This window comes from Zootoca vivipara, chromosome 5, assembly GCF_963506605.1.
Source record: "Zootoca vivipara chromosome 5, rZooViv1.1, whole genome shotgun sequence".
NCBI lineage: Eukaryota > Metazoa > Chordata > Lepidosauria > Squamata > Lacertidae > Zootoca > Zootoca vivipara.
In genome coordinates, this window is record NC_083280.1 from 58,021,252 (window position 1) to 58,038,057 (window position 16,806).

Below are 16,806 nucleotides of genomic sequence, written 5' to 3' on the forward strand. Positions count from 1 at the left end.
GCTTACAGGGGAACAGCACTGACCTCATCCCTTCAAGAGAGCAAAGGTGGCATTATTATTGTGTCGTGCCTTCTGACACTGCAATATTTGTGTCTATTCAATGAAATTCTTCCTGCATTTGTAAAAAAACACATATTTTTTTAAAAAAAGTATGTACAACACAACCTGATTATTGCAGCTGCATACAAACTATTAAATGGGCCATGCACATTTTTTGTTGTTGTTGGAACAAACCTAAGATGGCAGCTATGTCACCTTTAGCAATTATACTCAAGGTCTGTTGAATATGAAGTGAAACAGCATATGAATTAGCCCAATGTAAAAAAAGCAGTATGAAATGTAATATGTTGCCATTAGAGTTGCAACTGGGATTTGAAAAAATGAACGTGATCTTCTTGCTCATTTGCAAGATAAAACTGTTCATCATGGCTTTGAATGACATTTGCAGACATCTTATATTTATTTGCAGTTTATAATGTGCAGTTCATAAACTGCACATTTGGTTGAGTGGAAGAGTTAGTAGGCAAGTTTTTTTAGAATTTTAAAGACATGAGTAGACAAACTAATGGTCATCTACATAAAAAACATCCCGCCAAACATAAATCAATTTTCAGACATAAAACATACTATTGATTAACTTGTGTCTCATTTTTATTAGAAACTATATTTAACCTTATGCTTGAATTAGCAGGTTATAATCAACAAGTGCAGTAGAGCTGTGAGAATTTTTTTGCTCAGTTTCTTATTCAAAGAAAATGACAGACAACCACACTGAAAGACTGATAGACTTTCAAGTGGAATCTGATGTGTAACAGCTGGCTTACTCAGAAGAACAGATTTACTTGCTTATGTTTCACATGCAATTCAAGGTGCTTAATAAAACTGGCTTGGTTTCGCATGGTTATCCTACTGACTCTTCCACTTAACCAAACTGTATGGCTGTTCCATACGACACAGAAAGTAACAGGTGGTGTGTTTTGAGCTGAATCTCGAAAGGAGCCAAATCTCAAGGAAGTTGAACCTTGGGTCTGAAGTGCAAACAGGCAGGTGGCATCTACTGACCAGGCAACTTTGAAAGACCCAGACTCTTAGTATTTATAGCTTACCAACTCAAAGGCTTCACACTGACTGTCAATCACAGAGGAAACTGTCACTGAGACAACATCATAGCTCCAAATAGCATTTGATAAGTAGTTACATGTCCATCACCTTATGTGCTGAAATAAGACAGAAAGCTCACTTGGCTAGGTCTAAGCTTTGGGCCATAAGGTCACCAGTTCTAGCCTTGAAGTCTGACACTTCACAACTCCACTTTTTTGTCGTAAGAATTGTTTGATGATCTCTGCATGCCCAATAGGCTTTGGACATTAGTAGGCCATGTTCTTCATGTAGAGGGGGCCTTTGAAACTTTGAAGAGCTTCAAAAGCATGTTGGAAAGCAGTATGGAATAGGGGCTCTAGGTTAAAAGAAGGCATATGGAATCAAAAATCTTGCTTTGGGGCATTCTTAAAGGTGGTTTTTTCACCCCGTGGACTTTGGTCACACTTTCTCATCTAAAATGTGATAGCTTTTCATCAGAGCAGGGCTGGCCAGATGGTAGATTGGGATATACTGACACATTTATACTACATCTGTAAGGTTTTTGATTTCCAATTGTTTGATGAAAGGCACAGCAAAACTTGTTTGATTTTTGGGCAAACTGTGCATCCCTGACCGTCTATTTTCCTCATTTATAGTGACTTCATACTTACGAGTCATGTCACATTAATACTCTTCCTTTGAGCTGCTAATTACGAAAATATAGTCATTGTCCTATTCTCTTCTTTCTAGTCTTCATTTTCCCACTCTTGTGAAATGTATTAACTGTTTACTTTGGACTGTTTACTTTGTGTGGCTCTGCTGGCCAGTTTTAAGTTTTTGTGTAGGCAGTCTTGACCTATAGTTAGATTTGTATATGTATTTGCAGGTTATCTCAGTGTATGAGTGTAGTGTAGTAGGGAATCGCCCCAGACTCTTTGAACTGCAGTTTCACATCTGTTTCCATTCATTGTGTGGCACCTGACTCTGGTTGATGGACATCATGGTTCTAATAACAAATAAACAGATCCTTTAAGCCTTCCCATTTTACATTAGGGAACAAGCTTTCCCTAACCATCATAACTGTATTGCAAACCATTACCTGCATTTGTGCTGTTTCATGCAGAATTGGCACTTGGTTCCACTGAGCCAATTCCTGTCTCCCTTCAGACAGAAGTGGCTTACTGAGTGGGTTGTAGCCATTACCATAGCTTCCTGGCAGGTGGGTTGCTTACTGGGAGTGAGAGGGGCATAGAGGTCGATGCACTGCAAACACACTGGCAGGAGTACCAGATTGGCTCCACTGGTGTGTATTCATTTAGCTGATCTCCCTGCCACTTTGCCCCCCCTCTCTTGTTAAGTAACAGCATCTCACCTTGCCAGGAAGCTGCTGTAGGGTGACTTGCTTCTGCACTCAGCTACCTCCCCTCCAAAACAACAACAACAAACCACCCACCTTTTGCAATACCGAGCAGACTATCCAAAAAACAATGGATGTTAAATAGAAAAGGGAAGGGGATTAAATATGAGTTTGAGTTCTGCTACTGTTCTCCAAAGCTCCTACTGGAGAGTATAACACATTCCGACTTTATTTTGTGAAGCCTCTTTTAAAAAAAAGTGTTTATGAAAGTATGATTTAGAAGTAAATAATAACAGCAGGAAAAGAAATTCAGACTGTGAAATTGTGTTCTCAAATTAAATTTGAAGCAATGAGGACAACTGATAGCAAGACAAAGCTGCAGGAAATTTGGTCATGAACTGAAAGAGTAAAAGGATATCTCCGGACTGGAGATATGAATGGAACAATAAAGCGGAGTTAATGATGAGCTAACCATCTTTCATACTGTTTTATTCAGACATTGGTGTAATGTCATATCCAGCAGCAGGAGGGTTATCTCTGTTAATCACACATTTCGCTAACATAGGGGGCTTCCTGACAAGTGGATTTAGAAAGATCATTCACATCAGAACTACCCTGCACACCTTGTTCTGCGCATTTTCCTCTTGTTCATACAATCAGATATAGTTTAATGGATCAAGAAGCAGCCCAGAGTCTTCACCAATGTTGCACCTTTTTTTAAAAAAAAATATATGCCATGACTAGCTGAATTCATGCTCAGTTTACCTTTTTATATTTATCACAGGCCATTTAGCCTCTACACTTTAAGTTGAATAAGGTATCAAACATCATGTTCCCACCCTCATTAAATTGCACCTCAATCCAATTAAACTCCACCCTTGGCCAGACTTGCACCTTATTCCACCATATCCACTACCCCCAATTGCATGTCTCCAAAGAGGAAAGCTACTCTCCATATTTTTCAACCTTGCTCTGTCTCCATGGAAACCAGAAGGCCAGACATTATACATAGAATATTACTTTTGCCCTTTGTTAGGGATTCAAATAGCCTGTAACTACATCTTCAGGAGATGAGCAGCTTCACGCTGAGAGAAAAAGCAGGTGTTGTTTGAGAGATACTTTGGACAATGTGTGAATTTTTTTATTATGAATTAATAAAACAGTTTTTCAAAGTGTGAGCTTGAACAGCATTCATAAAAAATTATGATGGTCCATGAAAAAGACCTTGATGAGAAAGCACTCCCACATAACCCTCCCCAACACTATCTGATGAGAATGTATGGTGGAGGATGAAAACAAAACAAGTGCTTGAAATTCTGAAGTTCCCGATGGCTACTCAGCACACTAAAGCATACATTTTACTTTTAATGGCTAAGTAAACTGACTAAATAGAGGGAAACGGGTGGCACTGTGGTCTACACCACTGAGCCTCTTGGGCTTGCCGATAGGAAGGTCAGCGGTTTGAATCCCTGCGACGGGATGAGCTCCCATTGCTCAGTCCCAGCTCCTGCCAACCTAGTAGTTTAAAAGCACCCCAAAAAGTGCAGATAGATATATAGGTACTGCTCCAGCGGGAAGGTAAACAGCGTTTCCGTGCGCTGCTCTGATTTTGGTGTTCCACTGTGCCAGAAGTGGCTTAGTCATGCTGGCCACATGACCTGGAAAAACTGCGGACAAACGCCGGCTCCCTTGGCTTGTAAACGAGATGAGCACCACAACCCCAGAGTCGTCTGCAACTGGACTTAACTGTCAAGGGTCCTTTACCTTTTAGACTTACTAAATAGCCTGGACCAAATTAACTTTGTCCTGGACCAAATTAACTTTGATAAAATATAGGGTTTTTTTTTTAAGCGAGTTTGGATACATTTCCATCTTAATGACTATGTGCAACCACCCTAGCAAATCCACATTTAGCATGACTGCAATGCTTTAATGCTATGGCACCTGTAGCATTGCTCTGGCATAGTTAGACAACTTCATATTCTAAACTGCTGTGACAAACGATACCATAACGTTGTACAGCATAGATCTGGTTACCATGAAGTCAAATAATGTTAAGTGTGTGTCTGGTTTGATGGGAGCCTTTTACAAGTGTTACTAAAATGTAAAGGCAGTATATAGCCTGTTGTCAAGCAATTTATAACTTGGATCAAGCTATTTTGGACACAACTTTATGCAAGTAATATTGACAGAGTGGAATGGCTTGAGAACCATACTGCAAACATGCTGAGTAAAATTTTATGGGCATTTAAGCCCCTGTTCTTTAGACCTCTGGGCCATTTCAAGTATTTTTATTTATTTATTTCATAAAATTTATATACTGCTTGATTGTTGTTGTTTTAAAAAAAGAACCTTCAAAGCAGTTTACAAAAAACAATACTTTGAAACATACAAATGTTAAATTACTAACAAATAACAAACAGTTAAATTACTAAAACGTACTGAAATTCGCATCAGCATTTTTAGTAGGTGTCAAAAAGAAAACAGTGAAGGCACCAGTATTTTGAGTTTCTCTTGTCAGTCTACCAGCCCATATTGTTTTTTCAACCTTTGAACTACTGTGAAATTATTTAAATGGGTTATCCTTGACATTATGTTAAATGAGATAGATGGTATTCATAAATCATTACATCACTGAAAAGAATGTTTGTAACCTTTAGAATTTTGTTCAAAACAGATACTTGAAACTACTTCCAGATTATGTTTCAAAGAGGTTTTCCTTTCATATCTATTGAACCAGGTGCCAGGTGCAGGAACTTTATATAAAATGCCAAGTTTTCTGGGTTAAATTTGTTAAAAGTGTGCTGCTATATGTTTCTGCTGTGGGCACATTGGCAGACGCTTGATTTTCTTTATAGAAAATTAGGAAATCCTATGCTAAGTTTTCAGTACAGGCATTTTACATAGTTGAGATGCACATTGTTTTGATTGTCCTAAATATTTAACATCATAATTGTAATCTCATGCCCATTCTATGTACTCAGCTGTCAAAGAAATTAATATTTTCCTTGTTTTAAGAGAGTTAGACTGCAATCATATGAATATATATCTGAGCAGAAGTCCCATTGGACACAGTGGGACTTGTATATTGAGAAAATATGCAGAGGAGATCTGACTGTTAGAGTAGCGTAATAATTTGTCACCTTGGGCTAATAGAAATGCTTTATTTTTAAAATTCTGAATCACTAAAAGCATGCATAGATGTGACACTGATATCTTTGGACTTTTAATTATGTTTTAAATAAGAATGCTGGGGAAAGCTGCTCTTTCTTTGGTAGGTACTTGAAATAATTAATAGCGCATTGTCTGCTTATTTGAGTGTCATTTAGGCATCCTCCTAGCTGTATGGGAAACTCCTCTCTGTGGAAATGACATTTAAATGACCATGCCTCACACCCCAATCCTATGAATCTTCCCCATGTACTCTGCATCCTCTCTACTGCAGCAGTGCAGATTCCATGGGAATAGCCTACAAAATTGTGTGCAGCCCATGTGTTTGTGGTCATTTAAATGCCCTCTGTGCCTCACAGGAGCAGCCTATGGATAAGTGGCTTTCAGGCACCTGTGAGGAAGTTAATGGGTACAGGAATATATGGATTCTCTAACATCAGTTATCGGTCCATATGCTTAAGAGGAGTTGCTGGATAATAGAGGTGATAGTGGTTCCTTTCTTCCTGTTTGATCTTTTCTAATCTTTTGCACCTTACAAGTGGCACTCGCACATCAGTGAGTATTCAAATATAAGATTCCAAAATAGTAGGTGTATTATTTTCAAGATGTCCCAAAATCTCTAGTTAGCAATTTGACTGCGGAGTGAAAAATAAGGTCTCTATAATGAAACCCAGCAGCATTTTCAAATTCAGATAAAAAGAGCGAAACTAGGTTTCTAGCCCTCAGGAGTCACAGAAATATGGGGCGGGGTGGGGGGTGGGAGAGAGTTAGAAAACCCAAAAGGTGTGAAAGGATTTACAGAGGTCAGGATGTGAAATTGCTCCTAACACCACTATTCTATTATTTATCACATTTGTATCCTGCCCTTTCTCCAAGGAGCTCATGGTAGCTTACATGGGATTCCTATTTAATCACAGCATTACGAGGGAGGTATATACTAAGAGGTAGGAACTGGCTGAGCTGGGATTTGATCCTAAGTCTCCTTAATCTAGACCCAACACTCTAGCCAATACACTACTTTTTCTTCCTCCTGGCCATTTTTTGATCCTCTGGTTATTCCAGAGCTCTTGCCTTCATGCCTTACTTGTGTGATTTCGAAAGTCACCTGGCAAGCTACTACAGAAAACAGAGCACTGGGCTAGAAGGAACTTTTAGGCTGATTCAGTCGTGCAAACATTAATGTTATGTTTTCTCATTCTCACAATTCCAGTAATTAGTTTTGGAGAGTTATTTTGCAAATTTGAACTTCTGAGACAAATTCTACACATCCAAGATGAAGCATCATGGGACCTGCTGCAAATCTCATGGCCTGAAGGGTTATGATAGCTTACACACACAATACCTAAGAAATTAAAGTCAGCTAGATAAAAAAAAATATTTAAAGTCATTTCCTGTTAATAGTTTAACCTTGGACATCAAAACATAGGTCCGGTTTTCACAACCCTGTAAGCCAAACTGTGGCTTACTAGGACAGCATGAATGTTTGGGCTCCTGGAGAGAAGCTTGCAGCTGCTTTGCTTCTCCTTGGTCCTGGGGCTTGTGGTTAGTGAGGAGAGAGCCTAACAACAAGCCCAGATTTGAGTGACAGACTTAGCTTAGCACATGTGCAAAGAAATACAAGGGAGGAGTAAAGAAGCTGTGAGCTCTTGCCCAGGGAGCCTACATATTCCTGTGGCCCCATAAAGCAATAGTTTGGCTTAGTATGTCATGAAAACCAGGCCAGACTAGGAAGCTCCTATCGGGCTTCCAGGAGTCCCTGTTACGGCAGGTTTCTGGCTAACAAGTAGACACCTGCTTTACAAACTTTAGGATGTTGTTGGAATAATCAAGAAGGCTTTCTTAACAAACCTGTGATGCTTAAAATCATCTGCAATCAGGCGTTTAGGGGTTATTGTTTTAATACCTTCTATAAGGTCAAAGAGGACAACAGATACCATTGTGAACTACTATTGTAATTTCTAGTGTGGCTACTGCAGTAAAGTGTTGTTTTTCAAGGGGGAAGCACCAATTCAGCTACTTGCCAAGTGCTCAAGGGACCCTAGGTATGCCTCTGGTCCTGGTCCTGGTCAGAGCCTGGATAGATGACCTTCTGCCTGCAAGTCTGGAACTTATTTCCGAGTCCAAAAAAGTAGCAAAAGGCTAGGTCCTTTTCATCTTGCTGTGATAGGGGGAGACAGCTTTAAACATTAACATGTCAGGGAAGATCAAAACCCCTGGAATCTTGGAGCTATTTTTACATGACAGTACAATACGTGTGGTATCCCATACCCATATCTGGGGAGCAGCAGAAATAAATGGTTTATAAAATACCTTTCATATGCTCTTATAAAACAAATCTCTTGGTCAAGTTTTCCTCCAGTTTTGCCCTCTCCATATCCTGTTTTCCTTAATACTTAATAAACACTTGCTTAATACCTTAACTATATTCTCATTGCCCTTTCTCATGTACCAGTTTCCCCTAATACTTAATAAGCTATGTTTACGTTGCGGTTTTTGCGGGTTTTTTTTTTTTTTTTTGCAAAGGAACACATCTTCATTAAACTAATAAAATTACAACGAAAAGGAACCAAAGATTAATAGAGCAATCCAGATTTACAGCCTGGAAATGCTGGCTGGACTTTTGATGGAGTGGATATGTCCTTTTGCCAAGTCTTGCCCAGCTCGGGCAGCCTCTGCTGACAGAGCAGCTCTGTCATCGGTGGGGAAGTCCTGCCTGTGAGAAGCACCCCATGTATCCACTGAAAGATTGGTATATTCACCAGCAGAAACCCCCATGTTTGGGGGGGTAGTTGGAAAGGGATCACAGCTACTGGATCTTATGCTGACCCTGCAGTCATCATGTGACTGCAACTGGCCTGATCAGGGCTTTTATGCTGTGCCAGTTTGTGAGCTGGTGCAGTGAAAGGCTATTTATCCTTTTGCAACCTTCCACTCTGACTGGTGCAAGCAGCAGGGCTGTGGATGTAATGCAGACTGTGCCATTCCCTTAACTCTCTGCTGCCACCCAGGCATTAGGACTGCACCCTTAATAATTTGTTCCTTCACAGTTTAAGAAAAGTGTAAGAAGATAAATCCAAGACTTTCAATGGGGTTAAAGCAAAATGATCAAATGAGTCGGTGAGATGCAAGGTAAAGAGGCTTCTGGTTTTATTTAATACTTTCTCTTCTTCATCTCTTCCTTAGATTGCAAACGTCAAATAAGGCCCTGTCTCTTTCATGGTTGTGGAGTATTCACACACAAACATGCACATGCGCAGCACACACACTGTAGATTCATATTGTAAATTACTTAGTAAGGATGCAGATATTAAAAGGAAATAAAGCATGCTAGGGCTTGTGAAATGCTAGCAATAATTTGGAGGGAAATTCAAACATTCGTTTATATTGGGAGTAGCTTTCATTCCTTTGGGTTGCTTTAACAGCGGCTGCTTTTTTTTGCTTGGAGATGTGCAGTCTAAAAGGTCGGCTAGAGAGATCCAATTGTTATGGTTGCTCTACCTCCTGTATGAGCCGACACTTGTCATTGGAATAATTTTGTCCTGGGGATGTATGTCATACCATTAGTCAACAGTTTAGTTATAAGTGAATTATATTGCAGTGTTTTTGGGCTTTACATCACTCGTAGGTGGCTCATGAGGATATCTACAAGCATTAAACATGTTGTGTTCACAGTGACAGCATCTTGACAGAAATCTCTTTGCAGGTTGGTGATGTAGTCTCATGTGGTGGACTTTACCAGCTGCACTGATGTGAGTGGGCTGACCAGTAAAAGAAATGGCGGGGAAGGTAAAGGGGCTTTGATGTCTAAAACCCAGTGAGGGTATTATGCAAAAAAAGTATGCACACAAAATAGACTTGCCTGTGAAATGTTTGCCGATTAGCTTTGTGGTACATGCATTCAGTTGTTATTTTTATTCTTTCTGAAAGTGATAAAGGGTGCAGTAAGTAGGTTTCACAGTGCCACAGAAGAACATCTGATCATGTTCTGTATAATTAATAATGAATCTTAGGGCTTCAAAATATGTAAATGTGAATACCAGACTACTGTAGTTGTACAACCTTGCATGTTGTCATGTAACACTGTGTCTTATTTGCAGCTCCAGGTCACTTCTCCAGTTGGGTGGGGGGAAGGCCTACATGGTGTTAATATTGCACCAAAGTCCTTAAAATCCTTACTTTTGGAGTGCTTAAGCAAGTGAGCATTTGTTCTGGGTAGTCCACATCAAGGGTTACAGATGAGGGCCAGAATCCTAGGACGTGAGAGGCAGATATTTCAGAAACACAAGTCCAACACATGCTTTACTAATTCCATAAAGCATGTGGAATTAGTTGCATACTTGTTTGAATATAGATTTGGGATTTCTGCATTAATTTATTGTGTGATGATGCAGAGCATCATCTATGATATGAGCAAATTCTGTCTAATCTACTTTAAGAAACAGTTGATGTTAACTAGCCCTTTTTTGACTTAAAAGATGATTAGAACTGTTCTGTGATAATTGGAAGAGGGTTTTTTTTAAAACATACAGCAATAAGATAATATTGTCTGTCTGCGTGCGTGTTTGTATGGTGGGGTCATGGAGTTACTCCGTAGCCTGAAATGGGGGGAAATGACAATGCTGGATAGGGGAAAAGGGCAGAAAATAATAATACTATTTTCATTTTTGGACCAAGTTGGTTAGAGCGTGATGCTGAGGTACGATTCCCATATGGGACAGCTGCATATTCCTGCATTGCAGGGGGTTGGACTAGATGATCCTCAGGGTCCCTTCCAACCCTACAGTTCTAGGATTCTATGAAATACTAATATTATTGTACAGCCAGTTCACTCCACTGCTAAGCTCTTATATCCCAGATTCAAATAGTAATGTAACTGATGAGAAGACTGTAACTGGATTTAAGTCACGGCATTACTGCACATTACAGGCAGAGCAGCACTCAAAGGATGATGTAGGAACAGGGCTTTATAACATGCAGAACATCTTTCAGGTATTTGGTGCAGGAGTGCATTCAGAGTGTCTGCCAAACAGATTGTCCCTCCAGCATGGTGGAAAGTCTTCGATACCACAGCCTGACTCCTTTTGGAAGAAGCTGGTGAATGTTTGAAAAATATGTGCATGAAAACAATGGGGCAAGGTGAAAATCATTGATAACGTTCAGAACAAGAAGCGATGGACACATATGGCAGGCCTTTTCAGCTGTTCATAAAGTATGCTATGGAAATGTGCAAGGGGAGAAGCTGCAGAGAAAGAGATTTATTAACCCCCTTCCCTCACTTTTCCCCAGATTCTAAAATGGGAGTCTCCACAGGTATTGAGAGGCTTCCCCTTCAGAAGGTCATCCTATAACTCATGAGAGCTAGTGACCAGCCTCCATTTTCAAGTAATACACACTACTTCTGAGAAATAAAACTGTTGAGGAGTGCTATTGTTCTCAAGAAAATATTACTTTACTGGGAAATATTTATATACAGAGAGGACAGGGAACATATGACCTTCCAGATGTTGTTGGAATCCTACTCCCATCACCCCTGGCCAGCCTGGCCCAACATTCAGGGATGATGGGAGTCCTAATTCTGCTGTACTCCAAATTAGGTACTCCTGCTCTACAGTTACTATTTACTGCCCCTGCCGTGCATGATGTTGAAAATCTAATTGCATTATAAAACTGTAAAGAGCATTTTTCTGTAAGAAAGACTGAGTTTCTTCTGCCTATGCAAGGCAACACTGAGGCCTACATACGGTATAAGGCAACATGAAACTTTCATTTAGCTTGCTACCGTGTTGATGGTCTGCTTTCAGCTCTTCCTGCCACCAACCCCAAACTGGCAAATACCAATGAATATTATAATTTTATGTGTTGTGTGAGGAATATTTCATGTTCAAGTGCCGGTACATTTGGGGTTAATAAGAATTCATGGCATTCATTTCTGCCTTTTGCTCCCTCAGCTTGCTAATTTATATCTCCAGTGCTAAGCACCCATCACTGCTTTGTTGCTTTTGTGCTCTACTTGCTTGTTGTTTGCACCCTTTTATCATTGGCTGAATTCAGTTTAGGTTTTTTTCCTGATTTTTAGTGTTGGATGTCAGTCCTGCAAGAGTGGTTGCTTGTTAGCTTAAGGAACAAACCTGTGCACTGAATGGCAAATACAGTAGTTTAAAAGCCCTCCTCCTCATCAGTAACAAATGGATTCTTTATTGATTATTTCTATTGTTTAAATGGCTATACTTCTGCATATTTATAATTAAGTTGTACTAATTTATTGAAAGGAGTAGCTGCCAATTTTATTCTTTCATTTTTTAAAAAATGAAGGGATAACTTCACAGCATTTTGATTAAGGTTCCAATGATACCCATTCCACTATAAAAAAACTTGTTTATAACACAAGTTCATGTATTAAGTCAACACCACAGCATGCTGATTTTTTTAAAGCTATGCACAGAGTATAACAGCAATTCTCCCAATATACATAAACAACCTATTAGATGTACTTATGTCATCTGTTTGGACAACAGACCATTACTCTCATCACATATTATAGCTTTGAATTTATTTCTGCTTATTCACAGGAGTATAAAATAAATGCTAAAACGAAGTATAACTTGATTTCAAGCATTTAGGTTCTTTCTAATAGCAAAGTGCATAAACATTAATACACACATGATTTTTCTTTGATTTCATGCTTCATATTTTTGCTGATACATTTTGTGGATCAGTGTGATTAAAATGCATTGCAATGGTCACATCTGACGATTTCTAGCCAGTAGTTTTTCATCCAACATCGTGGTGTTAACCTTGATGTGCACAGAATCAGAGAAGCAGAATATAAACATGAAAGGCATCCCCATAGTGGGGAACAGAAACTTAAGAAATGAATCACATATGTGCACCGATGCTATCTGTGTCAGTTTGCTTTACACTACAGCAACATACTGGTGGCGGGAGGGGATGCGATTTCTGGAACTAGGGTAGGAAAGGAGAATGGATCTGTCCAAACTTTCTAGTTCCGAAGGAGTTAAACACTCCCTCACTATGTGCCTGTGTAGGATTTAAGCTGTTTAGACAGACAAGGTCGAATTTAAACCGCTTCACTGCCTAGCCTAGCTTTGTAGTACAGAGGGCGAGGAGGGAGAGTTGCTGTTCCTTTGGGACAGACCCCATGACACACACACACACAGAGCGAGAGAGAGAGAGGGAGAGAGAGAGAGAGAGAGAGAGAGAGAGAGAGAGAGAGAATCTGTTCAAGGGCTTTCCAGATTGTAAAGAATGGTCAGAGAGGCTTATCTTTCAACCCTCTAGGAAATCCCCCCCCCCAAAAAATAAAACCCTGGCTTGCAAACTGCAATCTATGTTGCCCCCTGATTGCCGGAGCTCGCTCTAGCGTTTTATGAAGTGGAGAGAGACGGAGGTCACAGGAGAGGATTTTTATTTAGAGTGCTAAAGGCGCAAGGCGGACCCCGCTTCCCCCCCGCCAGCATGAGGCAGCAGGACGCAAGGTCCCGGCGCGCTATGGCCCCGGTGACTTTGGAGCCCGAGGCGCGCTATTGCCCTTTCGTCTTGCTCGCCTGGTGCAGGTGGACGGGACTCCCCATTTGAACGTGTCAAAAGTGGGGAAAGGGCAGCGTCAAACCAGAATCCGATGTTTTAGGAGCAAAGAAACAAGCTTGCACCCCTTTAACATATGATTAAGGATTATTATTTTTTGGGGGGAGGCTAGCTGTGACTAATCTACTGCACCGCAAGTTACCGACGAGGAGGAGATCTGCTCGTTGTGTTCTCCATTATCATGCAGATCAGTGGCAAAATCTAATTACTGTAGTCTCTTCGCTGGGGAAAGAATGGCTGGTGGTTTGGGGCTGGAGTCTTGAGTGACAACAGCCAGGAGGAGTTCGCGGACAGTCCACCCCCCCCTTTAAACAGCAACACCGTCACCTGAGCACTTCAGCAGTTTGTATGATGTGAACTGAGAACGACCCGGCCAAGGTTTATGGCATTTTTCTAGAACGCTCAAATTCTAGGACATGTGAAGTCTTATTCTCCCAGCTATCGCTCCCCCCCCCGCTTCTGCCGTGAAACTTATAAGATGCAATCGCGTTACCAGGCAGCCGCGTACTACTATTGCATAACACGACTCTCCCCCCCCCACTCGCCCCCCCCCTTTATAACAAATTCACGCTTCGCATATTTGCTCACACTTCTGCTTGTGAAGTTTTAATTAGGCAGCCATGGTAACTCACTCTTTGCAATGAAGCCTCGTTCCAGGGAGATGTCGAAGCTCCCGAGCACTCTGATCCCTCTGGAATCTCTGAGCAGCTTTTGGGTTTGGTTTGGGGGAAAGTGGGGGTTATTTTTCTGGGGGGGGGAAGGGGGCGGGTAGTGTCCGCACAAAATCTGGGCTGATTCTCCGTGCGATGCTTACCTTTTCCTACGCTTCCTTACAAATAAGTAAAGGTCTGTGCAGTTCCTTTGCGATGATGCATCTCTCCCGGCTCACTTCTGCAAGCTTGCAGAGCAACGATCCACTCTTGTAAGAGCATCTGCTGCAAGATAACACCAATGGGATTTTTCTTTTGTTTTCTTTTTTAAAAAAAGAAGAAAGGGGGGGAATTGCTTCCCGGAGACTTGGTCACCGCTGCCAGCCAACCGGCAGCACCGCCGCTGCCTCCTCTTCTTCCTCGTTAGATTTCGCAGTGAAACATTAATTCAGCCGTGACTACGTGAAGCAATTGCCAGGGTAGCAGCAGCAGAAGCCACGCAGTCTGGAAAATGTCCTCATTTACTGCAATTCAGTGCCTTCGATGTGATCTCACATACGATAAAAAGGAAGCCGGTGCGGGGGGTGGGGTGGGGGTTGTTATGGGGAGGAAGGGGGTGGCGGGGATCCTTTCAAGCAGCCCCCGCGTCAAACCTGGCTTCTTGATGTGTCCACTTTGAAGCATTCTCTGTAGTCCTCCCGTCTTGCAGGCAGAGGCTTCGAGCGAGCTTCCTCCGCTCCTACTTTTGGGAATGCACGAGAGAAAGGGGAGCGTGTGCTGTTTCGCTGGCGCTCGGTGCGTGCGCGCGTGTGTGTGAGTGAGTGAGTGTGCGCGCGTGTGTAGCTTGGCGGAGAAGAGACGAGAACTGGCGCTGGCTCTCCGCTAGGGAGAGTTCTCGTGTTCCTTCTGATGCAGGAAGCCGGTGTGACCGGGAACTTGTTGAGTTCAGCATGCAATTATTCCAGTGATGGGCTCTCCTGGACGGGGAACCAGTGGTAGCACAAGGAAGAGGAGGACGGACCCCACATGATCCCTTTGGAAATTGGGGAAGGGAGATGGGATCTTTCCAGAATGGATCTGGATCCCCCTTCTCCTTGCAGCGTTGCCCTTTTGTCATTACAGTTTAAATGCATTTCCAGACTCCAGGACATAGAGTACTGTTTACATTATCTTGAGACTGAATCGGAAAAGGAATACAGCATAGCAGTTTTGATTATAACTTAAGTCTGTGTACGCTGTTTGACTATAACATGTAAAACACCCCATAATTAATTTGTTGGAGATATATATACATATATATAAATAAATAATTTTGTTTCAAAATATTCTGGCTGACCTGTTCTGACCTAGAAGGCACCTCTGGTACCCCCAGATGCATCTGTTTGGGGTAGAGTAGTTGCTACAGTTTCTCAGTTCTCAAGGGTGGGTTTTTTGGTGTGTTTTTTTACCTGTTTTGGATGCAACAGAGACATTGAGGTGGGAGAATGTTTCTCCACCAATTATACACATGTAGTGTAAAAAGTAGTCAAGAATTGTTTTATTTTTTAAAAAAACCGAAAAACCTCTAAAGTCAATAAGTTTCGGAATTTAATAAACCACCCCAGGTTTCCATTAATTTTCCACTAGGGCATTGCTGACATGGGCAATAAGCTCTAAAGCAAGCTTTCTTAAGACGTACATCTGGCTGAGTTCAATGGGACTTAATAGTCAGTGGGTTTATGACTGTACCGTTAATACGAGTTATGTATATGCATAGGTTTCAGTGTGGCATTTTGAATGCATTGTAGAGATCAGTTAAATTTCTGCGTAATTCACATTTTCTGGTTGATTAGGGTTTGTATGTGCATGTACAGTGTTTTTAAACTATAAATCGTTTTTTTAAAAAATTACTTCAGTAGCACCTTAAAGACCAACTAAGTTTTTATTTTGGTATGAGCTTTCGTGTGCAATAAAAACTTAGTTGGTCTTTAAGGTGCTACTGAAAGAATTTTTTTATTTTACTTCGACCCAGACCAACACGGCTACCTACCTGTAACCAAATCATTTTTTGTTCTCATTGTTCGGTTTTCTCAAGTGTGATGCTATATTGTAACATTTATAACATGCCTAAAAATTAACAAGTGCACTTACATTCAAATATAGCAGCATAGTCTCTTCCCACAAACCCACATATTCTTACATGGGATTCCCATCAAATTTGCAGATGACACAAAACCGGGAGGGGTAGCTAATGCCACAGAAGACAGAATCAGAATTCAAGATGACCTTGCGGTAACAGATTGGAGAACTGCCCCCCCCCCCCGCACAATGTATTTCAATAGGGACAAATGTAAGGTTTACACTTAGGCAGGAATAACCAGCTGCTCGAATATAAGATGGGAAACACTTGGCTTGCCGGTAGTGCATGCAAAAAGGATTTCAGGTTACAAGACAGGAGATTTGGACTAAATATCAGGAATAATTTTCTGATAGTAAGAGCTGTTTGACAGTTGAACAGGCTCCTTCTGAAAGTGGTGGACTCTCCTTCCTTGAAGGTTCTTAATCAGAGGTTAGATGGCCATCTGTCATGGATGCTTTCATTGAGATTCTTGGACGAGAATGGCCCTCAGGTTCCCTTCCAACACTATAGTTTTATGATTCTATAATACAATGCAAAAGGAAAAGGGAAATAGTAGGGAAGAGAAAAGCAAGCACTGGAGCAATTGAAAGTGCCAGGATGTTTTTTCCCCTTGTCATGATGTTCTTCCTGGAAGGCACATGAATAGCCTCCTACTGCCTATGGTGATAGAGGCCAGCATAGGCCTTTCTTCTGGTCCAGGTAACTTGAGTTGGAGCAGAGTGTTCTTACATGCAGAGAGGGGGTCAAGCTCCCTGTACTCTGGAAGCTGGGTAGGGGTGAATTAGTGGTCTCCTCATATATGATTAAGCAGTAGGGTCAGTGGA

At 41.2% G+C, this 16,806-nt stretch overlaps 2 protein-coding genes across 5 annotated transcripts in view; one reads left to right on the plus strand and one right to left on the minus strand.

Moving 5' to 3' along the window:
* INSYN2A (inhibitory synaptic factor 2A) overlaps positions 1-14,144 on the minus strand; it is a 56,064-nt gene extending 41,920 nt beyond the window's left edge. The window contains exon 1 of one of the 2 annotated variants that reach the window (XM_035138569.2): positions 14,028-14,144. The gene's annotated coding sequence lies outside the window, so the exon portion shown is untranslated. Of the gene's footprint in view, positions 1-23; positions 161-14,027 lie in introns of those variants that run through there. The other variant, XM_060274823.1, reaches the window with a different exon arrangement.
* Positions 1-16,806, plus strand: part of DOCK1 (dedicator of cytokinesis 1) — a 362,095-nt gene that overhangs the window by 160,578 nt on the left and 184,711 nt on the right. The window lies entirely within an intron of this gene.